Consider the following 20,789-nt stretch of genomic DNA (forward strand, 5'->3'; position numbering starts at 1 on the left):
TCTATCCTGTTCCATTGATCTATGTTTCTGTTTTTGTGCCAGTACCATATTGTCTTGATTACTGTAGCTTTGTAGTATAGTCTGAAGTCAGGGAGTCTGATTCCTACAGCTCCGTTTTTTTCCCTCAAGACTGCTTTGGCTATTTGGGGTCTTTTGTGTCTCCATACAAATTTTAAGATTTTTTATTCTAGTTCCATAAAAAAATGCCATTGGTAGTTAGATAGGGATTGCACTGAATCTGTAGATTGCTTTGGATAGATAGTCATTTTCACAGTATTGATTCTTCCAATCCAAGAACATGGTATCATCTTTAATTGGTATTCATCTCCATCTGTTGGTATCATCTTTAATTACTTTCATCAGTGTCTTATAGTTTTCTGCATATAGGTCTTTTTTCTCCCTAGATAGGTTTATTCCTAGGTATTTTATTCTTTTTGTTGCAGTGGTAAATGGGAGTGTTTCCTTAATTTCTCTTTCAGATTTTTCATCATTAGTGTATAGGAATGCAAGAGATGCCTGTGCATTAATTTTGTATCCTGCAACTTTACCAAATTCATTGATTAGCTCTAGTAGTTTTCTGGTGGCATCTTTAGGATTCTCTATATATAGTATCATGTCATCTGCAAACAGTGACAAGTTTACTTCTTCTTTTCCAACTTCTATTCCTTTTATTTCTTTTTCTCCTCTGATTGCCGTGACTAGGAATTTCAAAAATATGTTGAATAATAGTGGTGAGAGTGGACATCCTTGTCTTGTTCCTGATCTTAGAGGAAATGTTTTCAGATTTTCACCATTGAGAATGATGTTTGCTGTGGGTTTGTTATATATGGCCTTTATTATGTTGAGGTAGGTTCCCTCTATGCCCACTTACTGGAGAGTTTTTATCATAAATGGGTGTCGAATTTTGTCAGAAGCTTTTTCTACATCTATTGAGATGATCATATGGTTTTTACTCTTCAGTTTGTTAATATGGTGTATCACATTGATTGATTTGCGTATATTGAAGAATCCTTGCACCCCTGGGATAAATCCCACTTGATCATGGTGTATGATCCTTTTAATGAGTTGTTGGATTCTGTTTGCTAGTATTTTGTTGAGGATTTTTGCGTCTATATTCATCAGTGATATTGGTCTGTAATTTTCTTTTTTTGTAGTATCTTTGTCTGCTTTTAGTATCAGGGTGATGGTGGCCTCATAGAATGAGTTTGGGAGGTGATGGTGGCCTCGTAGAATGAGATTGGGAGTCTTCCTTCCTCTGCAATTTTTTGGAAGAGTTTTAGAAGGATGGGTGTTAGCTGTTCTCTAAATGTTTGATAGAATTCACCTGTGAAGCCATCTGGCCCTGGACTTCTGTTTGTTGGAAGGTTTTTAATCACAGTTTCAATTTCATTACTTGTGATTGGTCTGTTTTCTATTTCTTCTTGGTTCAGTCTTGGAAGGTTATACCTTTCTAAGAATTTGTCCATTTCTTCCAGGTTGTCCATTTTATTGGCATAGAGTTGCTTGTAGTAGTCTCTTAGGATGCTTTGTATTTCTGCGGTGTCTGTTGTAACTTCTCCTTTTTCATTTCTAATTTTACTGATTTGAGTCCTCTCCCTCTTTTTCCTGATGAGTCTGGCTAATGATTTATCATTTTGTTTATCTTCTCAAAGAACCAGCTTTTCTTTGCTATTGTTTTCTTTGTTTCTATTTCATTTATTTCTGCTCTGATCTTTATGATTTCTTTCCTTCTACTAACTTCCGGTTTTCTTTTCTTTTCTTTTTTTTTTAGATATTCGCCATGTATTTCTTCTTTAGTTTTTTTTTTTAATTTTAATTTATTTATTTTTGGCTGTGTTGGGTCTTCGTTTCTGATTGAGGGCTTTCTCTAGTTGCAGCAAGTGGGGCCCACTCTTCATCGTGGTGCACGGGCCTCTCACTATCGCGGCCTTTCTTGTTGCGGAGCACAGGCTCCAGACACACAGGCTCAGTAGTTGTGGCTCACAGGCCTAGTTGCTCTGCAGCATGTGGGATCTTCCCAGACCAGGGCTAAAGCCTGTGCCCTCTGCATTGGCAGGCAGATTCTCAACCAATGCACCACCAGGGAAGCCCAGTGTTGGGTTTTCTTTGTTCTTCTTTCTCTAGTTCCTTTAGGTGTAAGGTTAGATTGTTTATTTGAAATTTTTTCTTGCTCCTTGAGGTAGGCTTGTATAGCTATAAACTCCCCTCTTAGAACTGCTTTTGCTGCTTCCCATAGGTTTTGGATTCTCGTGTTTTCATTGTCATTTGTCCCTAGGTATTCTTTGATTTCCTCTTTGATTTCTTCAGTGATCTCTTGGTTATTTAGTCACGTATTGTTTAGCCTCCATGTGTTTGTGTTTTTTTGTTTTTTTCCCTGTAATTCGTTTCTAATCTCATATCATTGTGCTCAGAAAAGATGCTTGATATGATTTCAATTTTCTTAAATTTACTGTGGCTTGATTTGTGACCTAATGTTATCTATCCTGGAGAATGTTCCGTGCGCACTGGAGAAGAAAGTGTAATCTGCTGTTTTTGGATGGAATGTCCTATAAATATCAATTAAATCTATCTGGTCTGTTGTGTCATTTAAAGCTTCTGTTACCTTATTTATTTTCATGTTGGATGATCTGTCCATTGGTGTAAGTGAGGTGTTAAAGTCCCCCACTATTATTGTGTTACTTTCGATTTCCTCTTTTATAGCTTTTAGCAGTTGCCTTATGTATTGAGGTGCTCCTATGTTGGGTGCATATATATTTATAATTGTTATATCTTCTTCTTGGATTGATCCCTTGATCATTATGTAGTATCCTTCCTTGTCTCTTGTAACTTTCTTTATTTTAAAGTCTAATTTATCTGAGATGATATTGCTACTCCAGCTTTCCTTTGATTTCCATTTGCATGGAATATCTTTTTCCATCTCCTCACTTTCAGTCTGTATGTGTCCCTAGGTCTGAAGTGGGTCTCTTGTAGACATCATATGTATGGATCTTCTTTTTGTATCCATTCAGCAAGCCTGTGCCTTTTGGTTGGAGCATTTAATCCATTCACGTTTTAGGTAATTATCCATATGTATGTTCCTATGAACATTTTCTTAATAGTTTTAGGTTTGTTTTTATAGGTCCTTTTCTTCTCTTGTGTTTCCCACTTAGAGAAATTCCTTTAACATTTCTTGTAGAGCTGGTTTGGTGGTGCTGAATTCTCTTATCTTTTGCTTGTCTGTAAAGCTTTTGATTTCTTCATCGAATCTGAATGAGATCCTTGCTGGGTAGAGTAATCTTGGTTGTAGGTTCTTCCCTTTCATCACTTTAAGTATATCATGCCACTCCCTTCTGGCTTGTAGAGTTTCTGCTGAGAAATCAGCTGTTAACCTTATGGGAGTTCCCTTGTATGTTAGTTGTCATTTTTCCCTTGCTGCTTTCAATAATTTTTCTTTGTCATTAATTTTTGCCAATTTGATTACTATGTGTCTTGGCGTGTTTCTCCTTGGGTTTATCCTGTATGGGACTCTCTGCACTTCCTGGACTTGGGTGGCTATTTCCTTTCCCTTGTTAGGGAAGTTTTCAACTATAATCTCTTCAAATATTTTCTCTGGCCCTTTCTCTGTCTCTTCTCCTTCTGGGACCCCTATAATGCGAGTGTTGTTGCGTGCAATGTTGTCCCAGAGATCTCTTAGGCTGTCTTCATTTCTTGTCATTCTTTTTTCTTTATTCTGTTCCACGGCAGTGAATTCCACCATTCTGTCTTCCAGGTCACTTATCCATTCTTCTGCCTCAGTTATTCTGCTATTGATTCCTTCTAGTGTATTTTTCATTTCAGTTATTGTATTGTTCATCTCTGTTTGTTCTTTAATTCTTCTAAGTCTTTGTTAAACGTTTCTTGTGTCTTCTCGATCTTTGCCTCCATTCTTCTTCCGAGGTCCTGGGTCATCTTCACTATCATTATTCTGAATTCTTTTTCTGGAAGGTTGCCTATCTCCACTTCATGTAGTTGTTTTTCTGGGCTTTTATCTTGTTCTTTCATCTGGTACATAGCCCTCTGCCTTTTCATCTTATGTCTCTTTCTGTGAATGTGGTTTTTGTTCCACAGCCTGCCGGATTATAGTTCTTGTGTCTCCCTTTGGTGGATGAGGCTATCTCTGTCTCATACCATTTTTTAGAAGATGGCTTAAGTTTCTTTGTGACTATTAGAGGCATTTATAAGAAATAACCCTAAGTTAAGTTTTACTTGTGTTCATGTAATAAGCTAGATTTAGTTTTGCTTATGTGGCTTAAATGTTTTTTTCTGCTCAGGGAATTCTCAAGTCTGATCTCCATTTTGTGTTTAATTTTAACACTCGTAAGTAGCTTTTTGTACATTCATTAAGATTTTCTCCACTGATGATCAAGTTGTCTGAGAAGGTATAAATTTTGTTTTCTTCTTTTCCAATTCATGTGCATTTTATGTCTTTTCCTTTCCTTATTGTACTAGCTAGCATCTCTAAAACAATGTTGAATAGAATGGATGAGAGCAAATATCTTTGCTTTGTTCCTGATTCTTGGGGAAGTTAATTTTGACATTGACTGTAGGTTTTTGTAGAAGCCCCTTATATCTTCTTTTCCTTGTTTTCTGAGAGTTTTTAATCATGAATAGGTGTTCACTTTTATCAGATTGTTTTTATTCATCCTTTTTTAAACCTGGAAATATATTGAATTAAGTTAGTAGATTTTTAAATGCTAAACCAACCTTGTTTTCTTGGGATAAAACCCACTTAGTCATGATATATTACTCATTTCATATATTTCTGGATTTGATTTGTTAAATCTTTAAAAGGTTTTTTGCATGTATTTTTATGAAGAATATTTGTATTTTTTAAAAATAATGTCTTTATCTGATTTTGTTATCAGGATAATTCTCACTTCATAAAATGAATTGAGAAATGTTATTCCCCCACCCTCCTTCTATTTTCTGGAAGAATTTTGTGTATGTTTACTTGTTTTCCTTAAGTGTTAGGTAGAATTCACCCAGGAAGGTATAAATGTATATGGGCCTGTTGTTTTTATTGTGGAAAGCTTATTCAGAATTTTCATAGATCCAGGTGTTTCAGGTTACATACTCTTGGGTGACCTTTGATAGTTAGTGTCTTTCAAACTATGTGTCCATTTTATCTAAGTTGAATTTATTAAGATAAAGTCGACCTTAAAGTTCCCTCATCCTTTTAATATTAATAAAGTATTTAGTTATGACCCATTGTTTATTTTTGATATCTGTAATTTGAATGTTGTCTCTTTTTCCTGATAAATCTGGATAGAATTATTCAATTGTATTGATCTTTTGAAAGATCAGCTTTTGGCTTCATTGATATTTCTCTAATTCTGTTTTATATTTAATTGACTTCTACTCTTAATTATTCCCTAAACTCATCACATTGGGTTAAATTTCCTTTTTTTTCTAGTTTCTTAGTGTAGTAGCTGAATCCTTGATCTAAAATTTGATCTAAACCTTTTCTTTTTTCTAATACCTAAGCATGTTATGTATAAATTTCTCTCTGAACACTGTTTTAGCTGCATTTCTCAAATATTGATTTGTTGCACATTCATATTATCCACTTCAAAATATTTTCTAATGTCCTTTGTGATTTCTTCCTTGATTTGAGGGTTACTTAGAAGTAAGATATTTAACTTGAAAATATTTTGGTTTTTCTAGATATTTTATTTTTGCTGATTTCTAATTTAAGTTTTGGCCAGAGAAAATAGTGTAAGATTTCCATCTTTTAAACTATATTGAGACTAATTTTATGGTCCAGCATATGATCCACCTTGGTTACTATTCTATGTGCATTGAAAAGACTATGTAATCTGAAGTTGTGGCATTATAGTGTTGTTTAAATGTCATGTAGATTAAGATGATTGACAGTGTTGTTCAGATCTACATTATCGTAGATGATTTTGCTGATTGTTCTATTAATTGCTGAGAAATATGTGTTAAAGTCCCCAACTAAGATGGTAGTTTTTCCTTTTTTTTTTCCACTTTTTCCTTCTTATATTTTGAAGCTCTTTAACTGGGTCAAGTATATTTATAATTGCTTTATCTTCTTTTTAAAATATTTTATTTATTTATTTATTTATTTATTTATTTATTTTTGGCTGCGGTGTGTCTTAGTTGCAGCACACTGGATCTTTGTTGCGACATGCAGGATATTTAGTTGCGGCATGTGAACTCTTAGTTGCAGCATGTGGGATCTAGTTCCCTGATCAGAGATTGAACCCAGGCCCACTGAATTGGGAGTGCAGAGTCTTAGCCACTGGACTGCCAGGGAAGTCCTTGTTTTATCTTCTTGATATGTTGACTTTTATAATGATGAAATATTCCTCTCTATCTCTAAAAATACCACTAGTCTTCATGTTTATTTCTTATATCAATATTGTTGTTTTTGTTGTTTACAGATAAACATTTAGACAGCTTTCACTTTCAGTATTTGTGTTTTCTTTTTAAGGTTTTATATGTAGAAGACAGTTCATTTATATCCATGTGGCAGTCTCTGCCTATTGATTCAAGTCCTTTACATTTCATGTAATTGTTGATATGACTGCATTTAGATCTGCTTTTTATGTTCCATTTGAAATTTTTCTTATTGAAGTTTTTCTTCTCTTTCATTTTTTTCTTTTAAAAATTAATCAAATAAATTTTAAAATTCTATTTTCATACCTCTGCTAGCTTTCTCTTTATATTTCTGCATGTTTTAGTGGTTGCTCAAAGGTTAAATATATAGTTTATACCTATTCAGTCTACTTAGAGATAATTTTAAATTACTTCTTTTAAAATATGGGAGCCTTATAACAGTATATATTTCCATTTTCTCCCCCTTCTTAACACAATTGTCATGAACATATCTATTTACCCAATAAAGTAACAAATAACATGTAATAATTTTTTCCCTTATATACTTATATAGCTTACAAAAAATAAAGAGAAAAGAAAAAGTAGTTTTATATTTACCCATGCTTTTACTATTTCTGATGCTCTTCATTCTTTCTTATAGATCTGAGTTGTCATCTACTGTCATTTACTTTCAAATTGAAGAACCCCCTATAGCATTTCTTATACTGCGTATCTGTTCCTGACAGTTTCTCTAATTTTTTATCTTAAAATGTTCTTAATTTGCTTTCATTTTTGAAGTATAGCTTTGCTGTAAATATTTTTTTATCCTTTAGACCTTTGAACATGCAACCCTAATGTCTTCTGACTTTCATAGTTTCTGATGAGAAGTCAGTCATCAAATTTTGTGGTACTCTCACTTTCTCCAAACCTCTTGAAATGTTTTGCTCTGGTTTCTTTCAAGATTGTCTCTTTATCTTTTGCTCATAACAGTTTGTCTCTGATGCGTCTAGGTATATATTTCTTTTTATTTATCTTGATTGTTATTTGTTAACCTTTCTGGATCTGTAAATTAGTATTTTCTACCAAATTTGTAAATTTCTAGTTAATATTCTTCCAAATTTCTTCTGCCTCTTCGTCTCTCTCCTTTCTTTCTAGAATTCCAAATATGTGCACGTTAGACTATTTCAGAGGTTCTGTTCTTTTTTCCTCTGTTCCTTGGATTAGAGAATTTTTATTGATCTATTTTAAGTTCACTGATTCTCTTTTTCAGCCATGTAAATATCTGCTAATGAACTCATCTAGCTAATTTTATGGATTCCTCCTTAAATTCCAGATGCTTTGTCATCTTTGGGCTTTGTACTCTGACACTTTGACCTTTCTGTGACCAAACTATACATAGTTAGGTAATGTATTTTCCTGGGAAAAGCATTAGGCTCAGATTCTGTATAGTTTTACCTTTCAAGAGGTTATTTTTCTTTGGTCTCTTCCTGTGTTTTACCATAGTGTCATCCAGATATTTGGACAATTTATACTCTGAATTTTGATCTATTTCCTTGCTTTTTTCAGTGTCAGGGTTTCCCCTTTACATTTCTAGCTGCTTTCCCTGCACTGAACTCTGGTATCTGGCACTTTTACTCTGTGTGCCTATGGTTTTTCTCTACATCATTTTCTGTAGCTGTGGGGGTTGTTACCAAAAAGTCATAAAGTCAAATTCATTTTCCTTTCAGTTACAGTTTTAAAAAAATCTAAACTCTCTTCCTGCTCTGTCTGCTTTTGAATGTTTTATGGCATATTTAAATAATTGTTTTTTATTTTATCCAATTATTATAAATATTATCTGTGGCATGTTTAACTGACAATGTCACTCCACAACCATTTACCCTCTCCAGCATTGTCATAAATGGTGGTCTTCTATGGTGTTATTTCTCTGTTAATTCAGGAATATCTTCTTTCTATCTTCAAAATGTTCAGTATTTCTTTCTCTTTTGGCATCTTTTTTTGTTTTCCAGAAATTTTTTATTTATCCTTTTTTCCTGTTATTTCATAAAATTTGGAATGGAGTAGAGATACAACATATCCCACATTCATCAAGTCTTCTCAAAAGTGATTACTTAAATATCATCTGTCTCTTTTAAATTTCATATTTGTAAATCAGCTAAGTCTATGCAATTAAAAACATTTTGAATTACAATTCTTTCCAAAAATAAGTTAGAGTAAAAAACTAGAAATTGAAGTAAAAGTTTATTTGAATTTAGTTACTCAGAACAGAGTTTAGAGTTTGGGTTAATTGCCAAATTCCCCACTTTATTTTCTCAGGTACAGACAGCCTAATATCTTTGGTCTTCCTCTAAAAATTATTCTATAATATTTGGTTTTTCTATTCTTTATTTCAAATATATTTCTAAGCAGCATCTTATTCTTATTTTCATCCTTGGTTGCATTTTCAGGTCTCATTTACTCATCTAGACATAAACTTCTTGTGGGCATGGCCTTTACTTTTCATGTCCAGAGAACTAACTCCAAGGTCTTGGGAATGTTGACTAAAAAGCCTATGTTTGTTTTATCTTTCTCCAAATTATTCTAATTATACTAGATGAAGAGAGCCAATTCACTTAAGATTCCTAAACCTGAGCACTTCATTTGATGTAAATTTTTTAAGGAGACTGCTTAAAAAGGTATAGATATTTTATTTCTTCTCCACCAGCTGGCTAAATATATAATATACATTTTTAATTTTTGTTGTTTTTGAAGAAAATTAACTACTATTGCTTGAAATTTTCCCCTGCTTAAATATTTTTTTTCTTTTTATATAAAACCTTTTAAAATTTAAGATATAGATGTTCTGCTCTTTAATTTTAATTTGTTAGGATTTTAAGATATTTTTTCAAGCAAGACTTAGATATGGTAATGTAAGGTTTTAAAAATAATTTTAAGTATTTGTTTGCTCCATGTAGCTATAGTATGCCTATTGTTTTCAAGTCCAGTAGTTCAAATAAGTAAATAATTTATTGCCAGTATATCTATTAAAAATGACACAGTGAGGAACCCTCAAAAATTTGAGATTAGTTAGTTGCACATTACTTTGTCTGTGAATTATTATCTTCAGAGAAATAGATAAAAGATATGTACAAACAATTACTACCCTGTACAGTATATTATTTATGAAAACACTAAAGAATATGCTTATATATTTGTAATTAAGTTACTGATTGAATGCTGTGTAAATCATAATATATTATCTGAAGTTATTCTAAATAATAAGTGTTTGAAAGAATTATATAGAAACAATCCACCTCATCTTTGTTCAGTAGATGATTTGATACATTTTATTCTTCCACATCATTAACTATCATTATGTTTTAGACAGAGATGTGGGGGTATATTAATAATTCAAAAAAACCCCTTGTGATTAAGTTTTTTGTTTATTGTTCTGAACTTGTGATTTGATTTGACAATTCAAGTTAATAATGAGCATTTTATACTGGAGGAATTCAGTATTGTTTTATTATTTCACTTCTTTCATATTTACATAATTTGTAAGTATTGCATTGACAAAATTACAATAATAATCACAAGAAACAAACAGTTATTTAATGCTGCCCTTCTCTTTCAGATACCCATGGAAGTTATTATTGTGGATCACCAAATATTTCTAGCTCTCTTCTTTCTGAATGCATAGTAAGACAGCATTTACCTGTCCTCTTGATAATAGGTGTAACCATGTAACTTGATCTAGGCTAGTGATAGGTATCATTTCCTTTTGAAAATCTTAAGAACCTGTGCATGGTTTGCCAGGTTACTTTTTCCCTGTGGCAGAAATCTTCAATGTGTCTGTCAAATTTAAATCTCTACTATTTTGAGTCCTTGAGAGACTGTGATGAACAGCGCTATTGCTGAATCTCCCTGAACATGAAATTGACTTTTATGTGATAAGCCATATGCTTTTTGTTTGTTATTGCAGTGTACTCTAGCCTTTTCTGACAGATGCAAACATTGTTACCCAAGGGAGATGTCATCATAAATCTGAAATATGTAACACTGGCTTAGCTTTCTGGTGTAAGGCAATGAAGAAACTATTTTTGGATGCTGGAAGCATGGCAGTCTGTGTTATGTGGTGGCAAAAGATTTAGTAAAGTTGTTTATGAAGATGTGAAAACAAGATAATGTACCTAATGAACTTGTAGCTCTAAGGCAAGTTGTTAAAAAACAAAACTTTAGTAGTGTGTGTTCCTTGATGGTGGCTGCATTTGATAAGGAACTATATGAAATAGACAAGACAGAAAAGAATTAGCTTGAAAGTAGAAATGAATGGAAATAGAATACATGAATTCAAGGTCTTATAGAATCGAAGAGGAAACTGTTTATGAACTCCAACCAGTAAAACATAAAACTGGGAAGGATTTTAAGTTACAAGGGATGATTAAAAGTCAGCCTAGTAACAACAATCAAATTAAGGTATGTGGCTGTTTAAATTGCTTACAACCTCTGAATGGATTAAATATGTCTCAAAGTAAACTTCTAATTGGGGGTGTGATACCCTTTAACCATTAGAAATGGACAAAATGATTCAGGGGTATGGCTTTCCACCCAAAGCTTGATAGGCTAAAGATACCAATAATTAAGTTGAAAGAATATGGGAAAGCAAAAAAGTATAGCAATTTTAAGAAATAAGACTAAATAGAACTGTGAGTATGGCTATTGGCACATGAGGCTGATGGAAATACAATAGCTAAAAAGCTAACTAATTATTTTCCTCTGAACTTTATGAAAAGTGGAAAGTAATGACTTGTTGATATCAAAGAAACCTTGTGGATTCAATCTAATGAGAAAATCTGATTTATTAGCAATTCATACAATTCAACATCACTCATCTTGAATTTACAAAAAGATTCGTGATAAAATCCTTTACTATTAGGATTTTTTTACTGACAATATTTCTACCTGTGTTGCATTTGTAGGTATTTTATAACAGAGTTTAAATAATGACATAAGTCCTTTCTTCACCTTGTAAAGTTTTATAAATAATTTACCAAGTTAATCAGGCTATTTTTTAAAAGCACATAAAATCTATATACTGGATATTTTCTCTATACATGTCAATAATAATTACTTTCAACACTTTCAAAGCATCCAGTGTTCTACCAATAATGACTAATATAATTTTCAACTCATATAAAAATTATATTTAATACAAAGTCTTGATTTTTAGGTATTATTTACATGTTTCCTTATTCATATTAAAAAAAGAAACTCTTAACACTGTAACCCATTTTATTCTTATTTCAAGATTCACACAGTAGCTAATCTGGAACTTTGACTTGCTGTACTAGTTCTAGAAACTATGTCCTCTAAGTGTTCTCTCTTTGAGAGTTTCCATTATAAAAGTTTTGAAGACCCACATTGAACCAAATAAAAGGTAGTGGGTATGTTTACTCATGTTTATTTATTTCCTTCCTTCTGTTCCTCCCTCTCCATCTTTTCTTCTCCTCTTCCTCATACTTCTTCATTAATAAAAAGATGTCAGAGAGCATTTGCAAATACAATAATGGCACTAATTACATAATTACTGAAAACAAGTCTACTATCTTTTAAAATTATGATCAGAGATATTAAAACAAAGAAGATCATAATAATTCTGTAATAACAACAGTTCCTCCATGAAGATAAATCAGTGTGTGAACAAGCATTGAAACACCATATGAAGAAAAAGTAAAGTTGGTTATAGATCGAGAGACTTTTCCTGTGATAACATCTAAGTTTTTATGACTCTATGACCTTAGAAACATGAAAGGTACCCCCAAAGAATGATTGATTGGAATTCCTGTAGACTTTAGAGGGTGAAAGCATAGATTTGGAAAACAAAAAGAAATGGCAGCTTTCTTTCACCCAAGCATCATACCTTGCTATAAGTAAAATATGGACATACATTTTTTTTTTTTTTTTTTGTGGTACCCGGGCCTCTCACTGTTGTGGCCTCTCCCGTTGCGGAGCACAGGCTCCAGATGAGCAGGCCCAGCGGCCATGGCTCACGGGCCCAGCCGCTCCGCGGCATGTGGGATCTTCCCGGACTGGGGCACGAACCCGTGTCCCCTGCATTGGCAGGCGGACTCTCAACCACTGCGCCACCAGGGAAGCCCTGGACATACATTTTTAAAACAGGCTATAAGAATCAAATTGTGTAGCAGTTGCCTGAACTCATTTGGCTTTCTCCAAAAAAGTGTTATTTCTAAGTTACTCGAATCCTTCCTTAAGCTTCTTGCTCAGTGGGAAGTGTAATGCAAATATTTTCAGATGAGTCACCTCCGCTTATAACTGATTTCTTAATATTTTGACTTTCTGGTTGGGAGCCTGCCAAAATAAAGCATGTCTCATGGATTGCGAGAGGATGGAGAGGGTACAAATAGGACACGAAGGATATCTTTTCTATAAGACAGTCAGATACCCAACTCTAGCTGAAAGTGTCAAGAATCCCATTATTCCCATAATCTATTTTAGTTTTATTATGTAAATTTTTAATGAAAACGTTTTATTTCATTTTAGTCAAAGATACTTAAATTTTTTTTAAATTTTTATTTGGGAGCATTTATTTCTCATTACACTGCCAAATATCTGTTGTTATATTCACAGTGTCTTGCTCTTTTTGACAGTGGAGGTTCAAAAGTCTAGCTTGTTATTCATGCCATATAGCTTTTTACATAAAATTTCAAATATACCCCTTAGGGAAGATATATATCTAAACCATCCAGGAGCCCTGACATTCCATGGGCAACTCTGTAGCAAGGATATATAAGCTTGTGAAAGCTGTGTAATTCTCTCCACTTGTTTGATTTACCTCTTTGGGGCAAGAGTGTAACCTTCATGTATTCCACCATCTATACATACTATTTAATGACACGTGAGAGCAGTCCATTAATTTAAAAGTAAGTTTGGTTGCTCTCTCTCATCACTATGAAAAATCATGTTCTCTTAAAAGGGGGTTTTGACATTAGATTTGATTTCTCACCACAACACAGAGATTCAGCCTTCTAAGTGAAAATGCTGCTAAACACGCACCAGCCTTTACTTCCATATTGCACTCTGAATTTATCTTGTTATTTAGAAAACATCTAATGCAGCATATGAAATATGGAGACATTTTTAGGTAATCCTGTAATCTAAATGTAAGGAGGTAATACTCATTGAGCAGGGACTGATTCTGAAATAGTACTCTTTGGGAGACGTTACAGAGAAAATCCTTCATCCACAATTTCAAATTGACCAAATCACATTAGAGATTGATTGTATTTGTTTGAAAACCTATCTGTTCTTACCAGATAATACTGTATTTTAATGGATGTGGTTTGAAACAGACCGAGAAGAATGTTTGAAAGTTTCACTTACTTTATCCCCTCGCAACTTCACCCACGTGAAACTGAGTCACCCATACAAAACAGGTCTTTTCTCCAATACAAATAATTCTTGCAAATAGATACCTGTGAATCATTAGCATAAGTGGGAATTAGCCAGGTTAGGAGGATGCAGGAGAGTGTATATGCAGCTAAAATAACGTTTATGAAAGCTGAATATGAGAGGGAAGAACACAAGAAGCACAAATTCCACACTTTTAAGAAGCACAGATTCCACACTTCTTCAAAGGCTCATTTGAAAAATCTTTTATGAAGGAAATCAGGAATCAGTTCAATACAGTGGTAAAAAAAACAGAGCGATTAGAACACTTTTCAGTTCTAATACCACTCATGATTCATTTAGTTAATAGAGTAATTTTGTAATGAACATGTAGTATATGTCAGATATTGTGCCAAATTCTAGGAACCCCATAGTGAACAAGGCACAGTATCTACTCGCAAGAAATCACAGTATTGTAGGAGATATAGAAAGACTCCTACAAAAATCTCCAGACTTACCCTCTCTTAAATGCAAATGAAGTTGCATTAGCCTTAATGCCTGAATTTGGCATAAGGCTTTTTGCTTCAAACCTACATAACTTGGAGACCTCAGTTCTCCTTCTAAGCCTCCTGAGTTACCTGAGAATTCCCAAGGGTGTCTCATATGTGCTCACAGGATCCTTTTGTGTTCTCCTTTGGGTTACTGCAAAGGCACTTCTGTCTGGTGCCTATGCGGTCACTGTTAGGTGCCTGGTGTCTATGCAGTCACTGAATGCCACCTGACCAGTGTTCAATTTCTCATATTCTCAACCCTGAAAAATCCTTGAGCCACCACCTGTTGCCATTAGGTTGGTATGACACACTGTTCTTCAACAAAATATAAAACATGATCTAAGCCCTACCTATATGTTGTGCTTTGTCACCTGAACTCCCAAGAAGAGCTGCTTGTGCCCCAAGGCTCACAAAGTTCTGTCAGATTCAGTGCCTGGGGACAGGCTGGAGAAGAGATACACATTCTGTTCTTCATTTCCCGCTTTCCTTTTCCTGCTAAAAATAATTTCTTCTTAGAAGTCTTTTTCCCCCCAATACAAATAATTCACACAGATAGACTGGCAAATCCCTAGCTAACAATTTAGCATACACAGAAGCATTCCATTTTGTAAATAAACAGTTAATTTTTATATAAAATAGACTATGATAAAAGTTATAACAGAGTTCACTTACCAGATTTTGGGGTGCGCACATAGGAAAGGTGCTGAGCGCAGGCTCAGGGAAGTAAAGGTGTGGGGCTGGATGGAAGTCTCCCTGAAAGACATGACAACAAAGCTGAGAATCTAAGGATGAGTGAGAGTTAGGCTAAGAGGATGCATAAGAGTGTATGTGCAGTTAAAATAGTGTTTATGAAGGCCCAGAGGAGAGAGAGAGAGAAGAGCACATTTATTTAAGAAGTCCCAATTCTTCCCTTCCTCAAAGGATCAGTTGGAAATCTTCATTAAGCTTTCTCCTCTCACTTCCTATTCATCTATTTATACCCTCTTTTTGCATTGATTACAACCAATCTTCTATTTTAATTATTTGTAAGCATGTCTGCCACCCATTGTTAGAAGATAAGCCCATTGTGGGTTCTGCTAAATTATTTTTTACACGCTTCACATTAATAACAATTTGCATGTAACAAGTGCTTCATTAAAAGCAGTGTGCTTCATTAAAAGGAACATGCTTGAAGTGGCTAAGGATGCTTGGGATAAACAGATACACTTTTTATGAATTAACTAACAGTGGCATGGAATGAGTGATGTGATAGAAAGCTCACTGGTTTTACGTAAAAAGGAAAGGCTGGGCAAGATCCGTCTTATCTGTTGTAATAAATTCTTAGTAGTTAGTGTTTCCAGAGCATTTATGAAACAGTGATCAAAAGAATAATCACTTAATTCTTTATATTCTACTTCTTAATTTACTAACACTAAATATCTACCTGAATCAGGCACTCCTTTTTTATTTAAAAAAATTAATGAAATAGATGATTCATACAAAGTAATATATGACATACACATAAAGCCTAAAGGCTAGTAATAAAACAAAACTCATATACCTACCACATAGCTTAAGAAATGGAACATATCTAAATATTGTAATGAAAACTTTCTTTTCCTAACAAAATGGCAAACCAACATGGGCTGCTGGATCCCTCCCTCAGCTCTGGGGAAATTTTAGAACTTAGAACTAAAATTATAGAAAAAAAATTAACATAATATGCTGGAGGAGACCAAATGAATGTGCCAGCATGCTGTAGCACTTGTTTTATTAGGAAGAAAATTAACTTGGTCCTAAGTTAAATCCATCCATCATAAGAGCACATATAGAAAATATGACATAAACAGAATAAGGACACTCAATCTGATGGAAAGCAAGAATGGAGAAAAGCAAAGCAAAGAAAAATACAGAAAATGGAAAATATTTTTTTAAGTAATAGCAGTATTATGTTCTAAAACAACAGAACTTAAAATAAAAACAAATGGGTTAACTTGGCCAATTAAAGAGAGAGACTTAAGATTTGATTTAAAATATTTAACAACCTTCTCTACTAGAGTACCAATTTTAAACAATGTAAAGATAATGTTGAAAATAAAAGCATGGGAAAGGATATGTAGGTCAGTATGAACCAAGGGAAAGCTGGGGTAACAATTTTAAGTTTGATAAAATAGAATTTAAGGCTAAAATATTGTTGACTAGAAACATATTGTATACTTAAGAAAGGAAGAATAGACTATCTGTAAAGCCCAGGGGGTACGCATATATAAAAAGAGGAAAGAGCATATGAACAATATCTTTGAGGTCCACACTGTGACCCTCACTGATTACATCCCCTATCCCACCCCACCCAGAGGTAACCACTATTCCAAATTTGGGGTTTATTATTTCTTTATTAGATTTCTATTACTCCATAACAAATTACCAAACTTTGTGGCTTAAAACAGCACACTTTTATTATCTTACAGTTTGTGTGTTCCAGAGGTGCAGGCATTGGCTTAGCTGGGTCCTCTGCTCGGTCTCCCAAGGCTGCAATTAAGGTGTCAGTTGCACTGCATTCATCAGAGGCTCAGCTGGGGAAATATCCCTTCTAGCTCCCTCAGGTTGTTGGCAGAATTCATCTTTTTGTGGTTATAGGACTGAGGCTCTTGTTTCCTTGCTGACTGTTGGCTTGGAGTTGCTCTCAGCTCTTGAATGTTGCTTACCATGCAAACTTTATCATAGGCCTTCCCACAGCATGTCAGCTTACCTCAGGGCCAGTGGGAGAATGTCTTAACTTTAGTTGGCTAATATGAAGTCTTACATAATGTAGTGTGATTACAGGAGTGACATCGCATCACCTTTGCCCATACTCATAGATTCCACTCATACTGCAGGGGAGGATTATACAATGGTGTGACTCATTAGGGGTCACCTTAGGGTGTGTCTGCAGTTTACCTTGACTTTATTTTTTCATCATATATATATGTATCCTAAAAATAGTTGTTTAGTTTGTATATGCTTTTGAATTCTATATAAATGGAATAATTCTATATATAATATTCTCTAATTTGCTTTTCCACTCATAATTATTTTTTGATTCACCCATGTTGATATGTCTCACTGTAGTCCAGTCATTTCCATTACTATGTATATAGTAGTCTATGGTAAAACTGTCACAAAATCGATTTATTATTCTACTTCTGAAGAAAATTAGGCCTATTTCCAATTTTTGCTATTCCAAACAATCTTGCTATGAACATTCTTGTTCATGTTCTTGCTGCAAATATGTAAGAATTTCTCCAGGATTATAATCCATTCTTTATACAGGGACCAGAGTAAGTAGCCTTTCAAAAACTTAAATCAATTTAAACCCCTCCAGTGACATCTCATTGTACTTAAAAAAATTTTTTTTATTGGAGTATAGTTGCTTTACAATATTGTGTTACTTTCTACTGTACAGCAAAGTGAATCAGCAATACATATACATATATCCCCTCTCTTTTGGATTTCCTTCCCATTTAGGTCACCACAGAACAGAGTAGAGTTCCCTGTGCTATACAGTAGGTTCTCATTAGTAATCTATTTTATTAATAGTATCGATAGGGTATATATGTAAATCCCAATCTCCCAATTCATCCCACCTCCCCCTTACCCCCTTGGTATCCATATGTTTGTTCTCTACACCTGTGTCTCTTATTTCTGCTTTGTAAATAAGATCATCTATACCAGTTTTTTCAGATTCTACATATATGCATTAATATATTTGTTTTTCTCTTTCTGACTTACTTCACTCCGTATGACAGTCTCTAGGTCCATCCACGTCTCTACAAATGACCCAATTTCGTTCCATTTTATGGCTGAGTAAGTCTATGGCCATACCACCCTGAACACCTGATCTTGTCTCATTGTACTTTGAATAAAATCCAAACTCATTACCGTGGTTTACAAAACCATACATGCTTTGGCCTTTGTCCGTATCTGTGACCTCTCCTTGGACTAGTCTTACCCTTGCTCATTGTGTTCCACAATGGCCTTTTCCTTTTCCTCAAACATGTGAAGTTTTTCATTCATTCTTGCCCTTAGGCTTTTGTACCCTCTTACTAGAATACTCTTCTTTGTAGTCTTTGGATGTTGATTCCATCCCATCATGCATGATTTATCTCAAGTAGTATCAGAGTGCCCTTTCCTAGCTACCAAATCCAAAGTAGCTTCCCACTCACTCTCAATTCCATGACTCTATTCTAATTCATGTCCTAAAATCTATCACTATGATAGTTTTCTTTGATTTATTAATTGTCTGCTAATCTGTTTATCTCCCCATTTTGAATGGAGTGGCTTGCTGCCTTACAGCAGGAATCTTTTTCTACTACTCATCTGTATATCCCCAATACCTGGCCAAGTGTCTGGCACATATAAAGTTCTCAAAATTGTTATAGTACAATAAATGAGCAAAAAAATAATTACAGTATCAGAATTTGCAAAAGCTGGTTGTATAGAAATAAAAGTAAAAAGGATTATGAAACAATTTTTCTACAGACTGCAGGTGGGCTCAGAGGATCTGTCTGTCCAATGTTCTCCTTTCTTGTTAAGGAATGTTGCCAAAAGCCAAAATAAAGAGTTTTCTTTCAGACAGAATTTTGAACTAGGAAGATATGACATAACAGTGCTGGATGAGTGAGTCTGGGAAAGGGTTGGGAAATGCTATCTTTGCAGGCCAATCATGGGGCATTTATTTGTTGACAGCCTTACTGGCTCACTAATTAGAACTGTAAAATTTCAGGTGAGTGACAGTAGCTTATACACTAATTCTGCTTTTTGCCACTGCAACTGCTGGGCAGCTAATGCTATAATTGATGGACACTGCCAGTTGCTGAAATGGATGGGAATTAGTATTCAAATTACCATTGTTAGAGGTCATAATCACATTCTAAGTTGCATCTAAAAAGGAGTGTATTTATATTGCCTCTATCAATAAAACAGTAATATAATTTTGGGGAACAATCATGCCATATTTACCTTGGGTGTTGAATATTATAAATATAAATATAAGTAGGTACATTAACTTTTAAATTTCCATCAGTAATGTATTCAAGTTCTATCTCACCCTCAACTAACAACGTTTTAAGAAAAACACAAGAAAAATAAAATAGCTAAAGAAGCTAAATAGCTAACTCCTCAAGAAGAATAGTGTTTGTTCCAAAATATTGTTTGTTCCAAAATTATCCCAGAGCTCTTATAATTATTGAACATACCTGATCAATTAAAATAATATGTGCATCATCGTGCTTTAAAGGAAATGAAACTTTTGGGAACACATTTTTATAATGGGGCATAGCCAGTTAATTGATTCTATATTGGTGAAATAGAATGTGAACTCTTGAAATAGGATGCTCTTGTGGCGGTCAAGGATTTTTGAAATGATAGTATATCACAATATTTATTTATTTATTTATTTATTTATTTATTTATTTTTATTTTTTTTGCGGTAGGCGGGCCTCTCACTGTTGTGGCCTCTCCCCTTGCAGAGCACAGGCTCCGGATGCGCAGGCTCAGCAGCCATGGCTCACGGGCCTAGCCGCTCTGCGGCATGTGGGATCCTCCCAGACCGGGGCACGAACCCGTGTCCCCTGCATCGGCAGGCGGACTCTCAACCACTGCGCCACCAGGGAAGCCCTACAATATTTATTTTTAAAACAATGATTATGTCATATTCATTCTGTTGTAGTGAATACAATTGGGAGTAAGAAAGTAGTGACAGATTTTCTTTTTTCTGGTTCTCTTCATGTGCTTGCTTCTGACCATTTCTTTTTGGTTTTCCTCATGGGCTTGCAGCCTTGGGCCCACCTTTATTTTTCACTTACACAGTAATTCCAGACTCTAGCTACACCTCCGTAAATTCTGATTTAAGTGGTCTGAGGTATGCTTGGGCATGAGTACCTTTTCAGTTGCTTCCAATATGCAGCTAGCATGGAGAACAAGCATTTTATGCTGTCTACTTGGGTATTTCATTCACTCTTATAATTTGATCTACTATGCTGATGATTCACATATGTATATCATCAGCTCTAATTTAACCTGAATTTTACTTGAATAGGAAAATGCATGCTTGTCCTCTCTCCTTGGATGGTCTCAACATGCCAATACTGAACTCATCACCCACCAAGTCTCCTTCACTTCTTCCTTGATCTATTTCCTGCCTAGAATCCTAGAAGCAATTATAGTCTTTGCTTTGCCTCTCCTACTATATTCAAGTGTTCAGCAGTCCTGACACTTTGTCTTGTAAATGTTTCTCAAGTCTTTCCCTTTCCCCTCACCTGACTTTCTTATGTTTATCTAAGATCTTCTCATCTTAGCTTTCTTAATAGTTTCAACAGATTTCCCTTGTTCAGATCATCTTCCCTACATTTCATACCCACTCACCATATCTATTTGGAATGATATATTTAAAACACAAATGTAACCACACTACTCACAGTTAAAATTCTTCAATGGCTTCTCATCATTTATTGGATCCAGCTCAGGCTTCATAGCAAA

The sequence above is a fragment of the Mesoplodon bidens genome (genome assembly GCF_964165515.1).
Source record: "Mesoplodon bidens genome assembly, chromosome: 1".
Lineage (NCBI taxonomy): Eukaryota > Metazoa > Chordata > Mammalia > Artiodactyla > Ziphiidae > Mesoplodon > Mesoplodon bidens.